This window comes from Eurosta solidaginis, chromosome 4, assembly GCF_040869045.1.
Source record: "Eurosta solidaginis isolate ZX-2024a chromosome 4, ASM4086904v1, whole genome shotgun sequence".
Classification (NCBI taxonomy): Eukaryota; Metazoa; Arthropoda; class Insecta; order Diptera; family Tephritidae; genus Eurosta; species Eurosta solidaginis.
The window spans coordinates 66630964-66644731 of record NC_090322.1 but is presented as its reverse complement, the minus strand read 5'-3'; the positions used below and the strand labels follow the sequence as shown (position 1 = coordinate 66644731).

General features: G+C 34.5%; 1 protein-coding gene across 4 annotated transcripts in view; it reads right to left on the bottom strand.

The window, feature by feature from the left end:
* dpr14 (defective proboscis extension response 14) overlaps nt 1–13768 on the bottom strand; it is a 146151-nt gene that overhangs the window by 109795 nt on the left and 22588 nt on the right. The window lies entirely within an intron of this gene.

The following is a 13768-nucleotide window of genomic DNA, read 5'->3' as shown; positions in this document are numbered from 1 at the left end:
AAACCATTCATCGGTTTACATGTAGAACATGCGTAATATTGCGATCGGCTTAAAGTAACTTCTCCATGAGCTACAAAATTACAACCTCACATATATGTAGTTCTAGGGATCAAGGCAAAGCAAGAAATGGAGAAAACAAAAAGAGTATGCGATTTTTTAAGTATTTCTTTTACGTAAATGGACCAAAAGAGAAGACAAATATCCATAAACGAAGACATAATCCTGTTAAACTTTGGTATTAAAATCTTAACATAACCTTTTTAAAAATATTTATAAGGAACAGAAATATGAAGTCTCAGTTTTTGGATTTTTTAAACTTTTTGGGTTTTGTTTTTAATCAATTTTGATTTGTATTTAAGTTTATATTTTAGACAGAATGAAATTGAAACACGTTGTAGTAAATTGAGACGTTTTCAATTTAAATCAAAAAATTTTAAAAATTGCTTACGTCGGTTTATATTTTGTTCCCTTCCATATCTAGAAAACTTTGTGTACAATACAACCTACTAAGGCCATAAGCTATGTTCATAACGTCTGGTTCATTGGTTATCGGGAGGTCACCTTAAAACCAATATAGAGATTCCCTATAACGTATGAATATTCCAATGACAATAGCCTGAACTATGTTTAAGACAAGTGTGATATCTTCGGCACAGATATCAAAATTACCAAAATTATTTACTTGCTATAAATATACTTTGTTATATTTTAAAATTTATTATTGTTGGATTGTTTATTTTTTATTATCAAAAAATGAACATTTTAGAGTTTAAAGAAAAATATCTGTCAAAATAAAAATTATATTTTATAACATAATATATATTAAAAAGAAATTTATTAATTTTTATATTGGCGATCATGCCAAGACCGTTGTGAAAGTTGAAATATTACGTGATGCCTCCGGCAAATCAACAGCTTTTGAATGACAATTTCCTGGAAGTGGTAAATCCACTTATAAATAGGCGAAGATTCTGCTGCAAAAGCAATACAATACCATGAACTCAGTTTGTAGTACTGAAACTATTACTAAATTCGAGGAACTTTAAAAATTACGAGTCAATTAAGTAAGTGAGGCTGAAGGTTTCAAAAGGAAGAAAGATACATTGGAACAATTACAAGTACAATTCAATGTACTCCAACAGCTCTTAGAGCGGTACAATGAACAACAGAAATATCAAAACAGGTTAGATCTCTGTGAAACAAAAAAAAAAATGCAATTAGAAAAAAAAAAAAAAAAAACAAGTAAGGAAGGTTAAGTTCGGGTGTAACCGAACATTACATACTCAGTTGAGAGCTATGGTGACAACATAAGGGAAAATAACCATGTAGGAAAATGAACCGAGGGAAACCCTGGAATGTGTTTGTATGACATGCGTATCAAATGAAAGGCATTAAAGAGTATTTTATGAGGGAGTGGGCCATAGTTCTACAGGTGGACGCCATTTAGGGATATAGCCATAAAGGTGGATCAAGGTTGACTCTAGAATGCGTTTGTACGATATGGGTATCAAATGAAAGATGTTAATGAGTATTTTAAAAGGGAGTAATCCTTAGTTCCATAGGTGGACGCCGTTTCGAGATATCGCCATAAAGGTGGGCCAGGGGTGACCCTAGAATTTGTTTGTACAATATGGGCATCAAACGAATGGTGTTAATGAGTATCTTAAAAGGGAGTGGGCCTTAGTTCTATAGGTGGATGCCGTTTCGAAATATCGCCATAAAAGTGGACCAGGGGTGACTCTAGAATGTTTTTGTACGATATGGGTATCAAATTAAAGGTATTAATGAGAGTTTTAAAAGGGAGTGGCGGTAGTTTTATATGTGAAGGCGTTTTCCAGATATCGACCAAAATGTGGACCAGGGTGACCCAGAACATTATCTGTTGGATACCGCTAATTTATTTATATATGTAATACCTGCCAAGATTTTAAGGGTTTTTTATTTCGCCCTGCAGAACTTTTTCATTTTCTTCTACTTAATATGGTGGGTGTCACAACCATTTTATAAAGTTTTTTCTAAAGTTATATTTCGCGTCAATAAAACAATCCAATTACCTTACCATGTTTCATCCCTTTTTTCGTATTTGGTATAGAATTATGGCATTTTTTTCATTTTTCGTAATTTTCGATAGCGAAAAAGTGGGCGTGGTCATAGTCGGATTTCGTTCATTTTTCATACCAAGATAAAGTGAGTTCAAGTAAGCACGTGAACTAAGTTCATTAAAGATATGTCGATTTTTGCTGAAGTTATCGTATTAACGGCCATGCGGAAGGACAGACGGAAGACTGTGTATAAAAACTGGGCGTGGCATCAACCGATTCCGCCCATTTTCACAGAAAACAGTTAACGTCATAAAATCTATGCCCCTACCAAATTTCAAAAGGATTAGTTAATTTTTGTTCGACTTATGGCGTTAAAAGTATCCTAGACAAATTAAATGAAAAAGGGCGGAGCCACGCCCATTTTGAAATTTTCTTTTATTTTTGTATTTTGTTGCACCACATCATTACTGGAGTTGAATGTTGACATAATTTACTTATATACTGTAAAGATATTAAATTTTTTGTTAAAATTTTACTTAAAAAAATGTTTTTTAAAAGTGGGCGTGGTCCTTCTCCGATTTTGCTAATTTTTATTAAGCGTACATATAGTAATAGGAGTAACGTTCCTACCAAATTTCATTATGATATCTTCAACGACTGCCAAAATACATCTTGCAAAACTTTAAATTACCTTCTTTTAAAAGTGGGCGGTGCCACGCCCACTGTCCAAAATTTTACTAATTTTCTATTTTGCGTCATAAGTTCAACTCATCTACCAAGTTTCGTCGCTTTATCTGTCTTTTGTAATGAATTAACGCATTTTTTCGGTTTTTCGAAATTTTCGATATCGAAAAAGTGGGCGTGGTTATAGTTAGATTTCATTCATTTTAAATAGCGATCTGAGATGAGTGCTCAGGAACCTACATACCAAATTTCATCAAGATACCTCAAAATTTACTCAAGTTATCGTGTTAACGGACGGACGGACGGACGGACATGGCTCAATCAAATTTTTTTTCGATCCTGATTATTTTTATATATGGAAGTCTATATCTATCTCGATTCCTTTATATATGTACAACCAACTGTTATCCAATCAAACTTAATATACTCTGTGAGCTCTGCTCAACTGAGTATAAAAAAATCACGTGATTTATCACTCGTACAAGATATAACAAAAACCTCACAGTAACTTGCAAAGGACATTACATTAAAAGATAATATACCTACCCTCAATATTTGGTGAGCTGTTTTGTTCAAAATTTCTAAATAGTATATATTTTCTAAATCTTTCATTAAGCCAAATTGCAAACAAATTGTTTTAATATAAATTATTTATAAAATGATTAAATATATACAAACATGTAATTAAATTTTCTAAATTATTGTTTAATTAAGTACATTTGAATTATGTGCACTTCTTCTCCAGTTTATATTCAAGAATTTTTATTATCTACACATAAAAGATATTTTACAACACAGACATGCAATCTCCGCAATACAAATAAATTCATATTTAAACAATAACCTTATTTTCAATTCGAAAATAACACAATATGCTACAAAACAAAGATATAACTTTAAATTTTTAAAATCAAACTAATGACTATAATCCATTTTAAAAAATCTCAAAAGATTTCTTAAAATAATTTTTATTGACATATGTATATCAATTCTTTCATATTGAAATTAAAATCATATGACAATTTTATATCTAACTCAAAGGAATAACGGAATCAACTTTTCATTCCTAATCAACAACTTGGACATACATTATGCAGAGTACAATTATATATTGAACATATATTCTGCATAATACAAGTTTTTAATTTTTGAGTAATTTGTGCACACATTATCATTCAACCTCGTCCTAGGTTCTCCAATCTCATCATTATAAAAAACAATATTTCACGCACAGCAATAAAGAGATTTTTAACATCAACAACATACCATAGCAATAACAACCTAATATTAATCCACATAAAAAGTACTACAATTAGGCAAAACTAACAATAATAACATTGCGAGAATAAAATCTATAAGAACATTGAATCATTTAAAGCATCAAAAGATTAGGTATTTACATCAATACCAAAGTAAACTTAACACAATTACATAAACACATTCTCAATACATTTCTCAAAATTCCGATAATCAAAAAAAAAAAAAAAGTGCAATATATATACAACACAAAATACAAACGATTTGCAAACTTCAACACAAAATTCTTACAGTAATCACTGTAAATTAACATTAAAAAATAATTTTTTCGTTTCACTGGAGGGGGAGTAAATGTAGGGTTATTTACTTGTTATAAATATACTTTGTTATATTTTAAAATTTATTATTGTTGGATTGTTTATTTTTTATTATCAAAAAATTAACATTTTAGAGTTTAAAGAAAAATATCTGTCAAAATAAAAATTATATTTTATAATATAATATATATTAAATAGAAATTTATTAATTTCTATACCGATCACTTTCTATCATCATCTGAAGATAGCCGGCCGGTTGCGACGTCATATTGAACATCCTGTCAATACACTACACAAACGCGAAAAGGTAGCCATCTTGAACATCCTGTCAGACAGTTGTTGGATAAGATATCACACTTGTTTTGCCCACAATGATTAAAATATGTACATAAATTACAAAACTAAGTATCTTGACATACGAAGCAAGGCAAAATATATTTTTCGAAAGCGATAACTTTACAAAAACTTTTTTATATTCAGCACTTGAAGCAAACGGAACAGGGATTTGTTTCTAAAAAAAGTGATATAAGGGTTTTGTGAGCGAAAAACGAAACTGATGATAGCACCACGCGAAACTGCCTTGACTCCGACAAGGGATGACGGAAAATCATTAGTATATACATCAAAAATTGGGTCCTTGGTTTCGAGATTTGGTCCCTTTTTCATGAGTGTATGGCAACCATGTTTTCCACCTCGATTGACGAAAGACTTTGGAAAATGCTGAAAAAGGAAGATAAGCTACTCTTAGCACAAGCAACAACAACACAAACAAAAGTTCTTTATATTTATATCCAGGGCCGGATTAACGGGTAGGCAGAATAGGCAATTGCCTGGGCCCGCCGAAAAATGAAAGACTTCTAAAATTTTCTTACAAACAGAAAATTCTAGAGAGTGAAAGAAAAATATAATCAGAACTGAAAATAAATTTTACTCAAATAAATAAAACTCAATTGACCGCATTCCAAAGGCGACGACCGACAAACTAGACAAGGTTCCTAAAAAGGACATTTCCGACTCATTTGACAAATTGTATGAGCGTGCAAAGAAGTATATCGAAGTGAAACGAGAGTATATTGAATAATAACAAGTAAGGAAGGTTAAGTTCGGGTGTAACCGAACATTACATACTCAGTTGAGAGCTATGGTGACAACATAAGGGAAAATAACCATGTAGGAAAATGAACCGAGGGAAACCCTTTTTTTTTTTTTGCGGGGAGGCTGAAAAATGCCTAATGCACCATAATTGCTGCCGTCGCAGCAACCGTGTGTCCGTAGACTAAAAAACAGCCCCGTTCTGGAACCGTCGCCCACCCCGGCACCACTTTCGCATTACTTCAGGGAAACCCTGGAATGTGTTTATATGACATGTGTATCAAATGGAAGGTATTAAAAAGTATTTTAAGAGGAAGTGGGCCATAGTTCTATAGGTGGACGCCATTTAGGGATATAGCCATAAAGGTGGATCAGGGCTGACTTTAGAATGCGTTTGTACGATATGGGTATCAAATGAAAGGTGTTAATGAGTATTTTAAAAGGGAGTGGGCCTTAGTTCTATAGGTAACGCCTTTTCGAGGTATCGCAATAAAGGTGGACCAGGGGTGACTCTAGACTTTGTTTGTACGATATGGGTATCAAATGATAGGTGCTAATGAGTATTTTTAAAAGGGAGTGGGCCTTCGTTCTATAGGTGTTCGCCTTTTCGAGATATCGCCATAAAGGTGGACCAGGGGTGACTTTAGAATATGTTTGTACGATATGGGTATCAAATGAAAGGTGTTAATGAGTATTTTAAAAGGGCGTGGGGCTTAGTTCTATAGGTGGACGCCTTTTCGAGATATCGCCATAAAGGTGGACCAGGGGTGACTCTAGAATGAGTTTGTACGATATGGGTATCAAATTAAAGGTATTAATGAGAGTTTTAAAAGGGAGTGGTGGTAGTTGTATATGTGAAGGCGTTTTCCAGATATCGACCAAAATGTGGACCAGGGTGACCCAGAACATTATCTGTTGGATACCGCTAATTTATTTATATATGTAATACCTGCCAAAATTTTAAGGGTTTTTTATTTCGCCCTGCAGAACTTTTTCATTTTTTCTACTTAATATGGTAGGTTTCACAACCATTTTATAAAGTTTTTTCTAAAGTTATATTTCGCGTCAATAAAACAATCCAATTACCTTACCATGTTTCATCCCTTTTTTCGTATTTGGTATAGAATTATGGCATTTTTTTCATTTTTCGTAATTTTCGATATCGAAAAAGTGGGCGTGGTTATAGTCCGATTTCGTTCATTTTAAATAGCGATCTGAGATAATCACTCAGGAACCTACATACCAAATTTCATCAAGATACCTCAAAATTTACTCAAGTTATCGTGTTAACGGGCGGACGGACGAACGGACGAACGGACATGGCTCAATCAAATTTTTTTTCGATCCTCATTATTTTTATATATGGAAGTCTATATCTATCTCGATTCCTTTATATATGTACAACCAACCGTTATCCAATCAAACTTAATATACTCTGTGAGCTCTGCTCAACTGAGTATAAAAAGGTTTATAACTTTTCTTTAGTTGGAAGGTCATAGTGGTGAAGGTCTAGCCAATCACACTTAAAAGTTACTGAAAATTGTGATTTAGATATTCAAAATTGTAGAGGACAATAACATAACAACGCATTAAACGTGTCCGGGAAGTATAAAGGTGTGTAAGCAAGAAAATTGAGTTTGAATGAAAATGCGATCTATGTTCCTTGTTCCGCTCATTCCCTTAATTTGGTTGGAGAGCATGCTGTGAAGTGCTGTTTTTATGCAGTAGATTTTTTTGCCATTATGCAGACATTATATAATTTTTTCCGCTTCCACCTATCGTTGGGGCGTATTAAAAAATAAAATAAACAATGAGAACACTTGGAAGACATAGTCAACTACACGCTGGGAAGCACATTCGAATGCGACGAATGCAGTTTGCGATTCATTTGATATCATATTAGAGGCTTTAGAAATCATTGCTGGTGGTGAATCACAAAATATTGATACTCGTTATGAGGCGACGTGTATCGCGAATAAAATGCAAAAATTCGAATTTGGTTTCATGTTGATTTTATGGAACTCTCTTTTGACTGCTATGCGTTCAGTGAGTAAGTCATTGCAAAGTGAAAAAGCAGATTTGCAAACATGTGTTTTTTTGTACGGATTGATAGAAGAGAGTTTAGTTTCATTCCATGAAAAGTTCAATGATTTCGAGGAAAAAACAAAACAATTATTACCTCGTGTAGGCTATACAGAAATCGTAAAACGTACTCGTCGTAGAAAAAACCAACTTAATGACGGAAATGTAGAATTTTCGCCTCGCTCTGATTTTAGAATAAAAGGTTTCCTCGAAATCCTCGACAATCTTCACAGTGACGATGGAACCTTGGATCAAGCGACGTGCGAAAATGTATATGGAAGTTTCAGAGAGATTTGCATTTCTCGTCAACTTTTCTCTAAGTCATGGAGATCTCCACGAAGCTATAAATAACTTAGTTTGTTTTTATTCTAGAGATTTGGAAGAATTTTTCATTGAAATGAAGCAATTCCAAAGTTAAGTGAACTCCAGATCCACTCATGCACAAAAAACTCATAGTGTTTTGTATAAGATTGTAATGGAAGATCGATTAGCCGATATGTTTCCTAGCAAAAAAATAGCGCTTCAAATTTTTTTAACATTAATGATCACAAATTGTTCTGCCGAACGATCCTTCTCGCAATTAAAATTAATCAAAGCTGCTGAAAGAGCTACAACGCGACAAGACCGACTCGAGATGTTAGATATACTTTGCATTGAATCAGATTTATTGAACAAAATCGATATTGATGATATAATTGATGAATTTGCCGAAAACAAATGTAGAAAACGAGATGTTTAAAATGTAGATAGTAATTTTATTGATATTATTACATTGTGCCAATAAAATTTTTATGAAAGATATAAGTTTGCATTTTTTAATCGAAAAAGGAAGGGAACGTGAGAAAGGGTCTCCATATTGATGGTTGCCTAGGGCTCCGTTGAGGGCTAATCGGGCCCTGTGTATATCAATTAGTTTACCCTAACTGGATTAATGTCGACAGAAGCGGAATTCCTTTCTGAAAATTTACATTCCATCATACATAACAAGATAGCTGCCATCATAAAATTTATTTAAAAATTTTCACATAAACCTGTTTGTTTATTGTAAAAGGAGCGCATTTCTGAGTTTATCCCTCAAGGCTAACAATGTAATCCTTTGAATTGTAGGGGTAAAAAGTATAATGCTCTTCTGTTTTATATAATGTATAATGTTTTCTGTTTCAACAATTTCGAAAGATTATTTTTAACGAATGTACTTAGTATATACCATCCTCTGATAAGTAAAAGAGCTAAGTTGGAAATTGTTTTAAGCATGTACATAACTATATAAAATCGCGCTAGCTCGAAACTAGCGCAGAAGTATTACATTAAAGAGCAATACTAGGCTTTACTTTGACTCCTCGCTGTGTTCTCAAATGATATTCGTAACATTAGCCGCGTTTTTTTACTTGTATTATACATCTACATTTGCGACTAAAAAATGCCTATCGAAAATTGGCTATAGCCCAATAAACATTTGGCAGCACTGCCCCGCAAAACAACAGAATAGAAAACAATGTTGACATTTCGTTTTTTAATTACGGGTGGTAAAACATTAAAACATTCGATAAAAACTACATAATGAAAGTTGGAAGTACTGCTTTTATAAACACCTATTTCATAACTGTGGATATAGTTGTGTACTTAGCAGTCTATACAAAGTTTAAGTGCAGATGTATATTCACGTAATAAAAAACACAGCTATTGTTATTTACAACGAAATGGAAGTCAACCTCCACTGCAGAACAATAGAACGCGGCCCTAACTGTATGAAGCGTAGGTGGTTCTGAGATGATTTGTTGATACATTTTAGCACTAGTTCTGAGGTAGACGTTAAAAATAAAGTGCGATCCTATCATTTTGTATGACTGTCAACCATGTACTCAAAGTATATGAGTAGGTTCACACACGCGAATTGTATACCAACATTTTGATTTATGTTCTTGTGTAATAACACACATATATACAAGCAAGTACTCGTCCACATATGTACACTTCCATATGCATAGCATGGTCGCGTCAGAATGAGCCTTTTCATACATCGCAGGATGGTTCAATTGTAAATATAAAGGATCTTGAGACTAAACAATTGAAACTAATTTCGCCTTTTCCATTCACATACATAATTTCGCGAGACACTCCCTGCAAAAACTAGCGCGACTAATCCCTAAAGAGAGCGGTTTCCGATTGATCCCTTTTGTCTACATTGGGGCATAATAGATGCCCTCTAGTCCCTTTTGGGTTCAGTTGGGATTAGTCAGGTTGAAATCTATGTAGCCCATTTTAAGAAACTAAAAAAAGCGGCAATGAAGTGAGTTAAATAAAACAGATTATAGGTGATTCAACCTAAATGACATGTACCATATGTTCCATTATCGTCGACCCATATCTCATGGAATGAGTTGGCGACTTATTAATTTTTTTAAACAGATGTATCTAGCAATTTTTTCCAAGCTTTAATATCACGTTTAAAGTGTACATGATAAAAGAGATTAGTCTTCATACGGTCCCAAATGGGTACAAAGGGGATTGCTCCTATCGTTACCGTTCGGGTACAAATGGGTACAAGTAGTCTCTTCATAGGACATTCTCAAACAAAAGGGAACAGTTCAACGCATACAAAGAAATTAAATGCATATACTTCTCTGAGGGAGGAAGCGCCGTTCCCCCTCGCAAGACTATCTTGGTTTCAAGGCTGCATGCTTCGTTGTCGGAAGCTGATATCGTTAATTATGTTTGTAGTAAGCTTGGTGTTGCACCAACCAGCAGCATTAATGTATACAAGTTCAATTTCAAATATGACATAGATATATCATCGTTTAAAGTTTCGTTTCCTGACTTATACTTTGATAAATTGCTGGATTCTTCGTTTTGGCCGGTTCATTTTGTGGTGCACCTGTATACCAAGAAGCCGAGCAGCCACCCAGTTAAGGATTCAAAAAACTTACATACCAAAGCTGTAGTAGTATCACAATGAGTAATGCTGCTGTTAGTAATTTAAATTTACTATCTCATCTTTAGTGAGGAATACTCTAAATATTTTTTATCAGAACGTTAGGGGGTTAAACACCGAACTAGCGGACACTTTCCTTCAAAGTCATGATTGTCTTCATGGTGTTCTGGTTTTCACTGAAACTTGGTTGAAACCGACTGTTTTTAATTCTGAAATTTTATCTGATTCTTTTGAGATTTTCAGAAAAGACCGGCCGGGCAGAATTGGTGGAGGAGTCTTGATTGCAGTTCACACTAGGTTTTCTGCGAAGTTGGTGGATTTCGCTAACTCTGACGATGTCCAGTTGCTTTGTGTGCGTGTTAATCTGTCTTCAAGTAACAAGTTAAATTCTTGTAACAAGTTACATTCCACCACAATCTGATATTTCCTTATATTTCAAGCATTCGTCCATAGTTCAATCAGTGGTTTCTATGACCAGGTCCTTGGATTCTGCCGTGTTGCTTGGTGACTTTAATCTGCCTTGGGTGTCTTGGAGTCGCATTGATGTTACGAGAACTGCCTATGTTGCTTACTCTATATTACGACATAAATATAACACCTTAACAGCAGTTGCTATAAAGGGTATATTAGTAGGATTGGGAGTCAAATTTTTTGTAACCCTAAGGCGTTTTACAGTTTCGTTAACTCGAAAAGAAAGACTAAAGGGTTTCCTTCTACAATGAAGCTTAACGATCATACTTCGAGCGATAATGCCATAATTGCTAATATGTTTGCAGATTATTTCAAATCTAACTATTCGAATTCATCCGATTCGGTGCCGTCAGATTATACACTTAGTTTGCCCCCACTGAATTCGGCATTAGTTCCTTTTATTAGTGCTGAGGATTTTCTTTGGCATCTGGATAATCTGAAAATATCTTACATTGCTGGACCTGATCAAATTCCGCCAGTTGTGTTAAAAACTTGTGCACAATACCTATATCGACCTCTAGCTTGTTTATTTAATGCCTCTCTAAAGCAAGGGATGTTTATTTTGAAGTGGAAAGAGTCATTTATAGTTCCTCTCCATAAGAGTGGCAGCAGATCTTGTGTCACAAATTAAAGAGGAATAGCTAAACTCAATGGCATTCCCAAGCTGTTCGAAGCCATTGTCACAAAGCAACTGGCGTTCAGTCTATCTTCGGTTATTGAATTATCACAGCACGGATTTTGTAAGGGAAAGTCAACAGTGTCTAACCTTCTAGAGTTCACGACCCTTGTATCCAATAGCTTTAAATCTAACTGCGAAATTGATGTTATTTACACAGATTTTAGTAAGGCGTTTGATAAAGTATCCCATTATCTGCTCTTACACAAACTCGACCGGTTAGGCTTTCCTCCTTTACTTCTCTCTCGGCTTTCTTCTTATTTGAATAAACGTAAACAAACAGTTATTTTTAACAAATGTTGGTCCAAATTTATCAATGTAACTTCTGGTGTTCCACAAGGTAGCCATCTTGGGCCAGTGTTATTCCTACTATTCATTAACTACCTACCAAGTGTTTTGAAGCACTGTAAGCCGTTGATGTATGCGGATGACGTAAAACTATTATGCCTATGCGCTTACCAGAGGATAGAGCACTTCTTCAGTTGGATCTGAACAGCCTAGTTGTATGGTGTAATGCTAACCTCATGTCACTAAACCTTCCGAAGTGTAAGTTCATGTGTTTTACACGGAAAACCTTTAATTCCCATGAGTATGTGAATGGAGATTATGTTATTAAGCAAGTCACCAACTTCACTGACCTAGGTGTTACAATGGACCATGAGCTTGACTTTAGGTTGCATATAGAAACTTGCGTTAATAGGGCTAAAAGTACTTTGGCATTCGTGAAAAGGTGGTCTAAGGAATTTAATGATCCATACGTTACTAAAACTCTGTTTACATCATTGGTGAGACCAATATTTGAAAATGCTTCGATAATCTGGAGCCCACGTTATTAAATTCACTGCGATAAACTGGAATCGGTCCAAAAACAGTTTTTGCTTTTTGCTTTGAAACACTTGCCTTGGGACACGTCAAGGAATCTTCCATCGTACTGTAGCCGGTTAAAACTATTACAGTTGCCTACATTACAGATCCATAGGGAGATGGTTAATGTCTTATTTATAGTAAAACTCTTAAGAGGTTTGATAGCTAGCCCATTTCTGCTTGGCGAAATTAAGTTCAATGTGCCAGTCAGACCGTCTAGATATTTTCAACAACTGCATATAATTACATGCAGATCGAACTTTGAAATGCGTGACCCACTTCGTGGCATTTGTCATGATTTCAATAATAACTGCAAAAACTTAGATACATGCGATCCGATTTTCAGAATTAAAAAGTACCTTCTTACTACCTTAAATATGTAAGGTGTAACCCCTATACCTCTGTGCGTCTTTGCATTTGAATGATTTAATACATAAGTAGACAGCATATTTTTGTAATTATTATATATTTAAGTTGCCAAGTCTTTTTGTTTGTTTTTTATACTATACTATATTTAGTCTGATTAATTGTTAAAATTGTAGACTAATAAATAAATAAATAAATAAATAAAAACTGGCATTAGACGCATACTCCTTTACGACTCTTTCTAGACTAATCGCATGTTTTGCAGGGCTGTTATAAGCATTCTCGATATACAAGAAAAGCACTTGGTAACATATTTTGTCTCCTATTCTTTTGTTTAAATGCAGTTTTTGATTGGGACATTTTTTTGAAAAGTACCAAAGAGTGGGAAAAATTTCACTTGCAAAGTGTGAAAGCACTCATAGCCAAAGCAAATGTCAAATTCTTTTCTCATGCTTTGCATGTAGCTAAAGTTGTTTGTGTATCACATGGCGCTAGTGTTGCTCCATCTGCCGTTCTTCATAAAAATACGTGCAATCTGCTAGTCATGCATAAGAAGCGTGGGACGCATCTATGTATGTATGTATCTGAAAAAGTTGATTGTGACGCGGCCAGCACTGATATTGTTCTAGGAGACACTTGTGCTGCTTTAATACGCATCCCCTGTCTTTTTCGACAGCATCTCCAAGGTGCATACGCATCGATGGAGCTTTTCGCTCATTTGAGAAGGGTAGTTGTAGTTGTACCGTTTATGTTGATGCATTTATGTGACATCTCTGGAAAGTGACACGAAAGTTCTCTGTACTCCGAATTCTTTCTAAATCCTATTACAGTTACATATAAAATTTCCTTACTTTGAGTATATGTACGTATATATGGAGGAGGAAAATTCGGCTAACAGATAATTGAGTGCAGGGATTAAACACACAAACATATGTTTATTCTTGTCTTTATGCATGCACGGAAAAAAAGTGACTGGTACCAATAA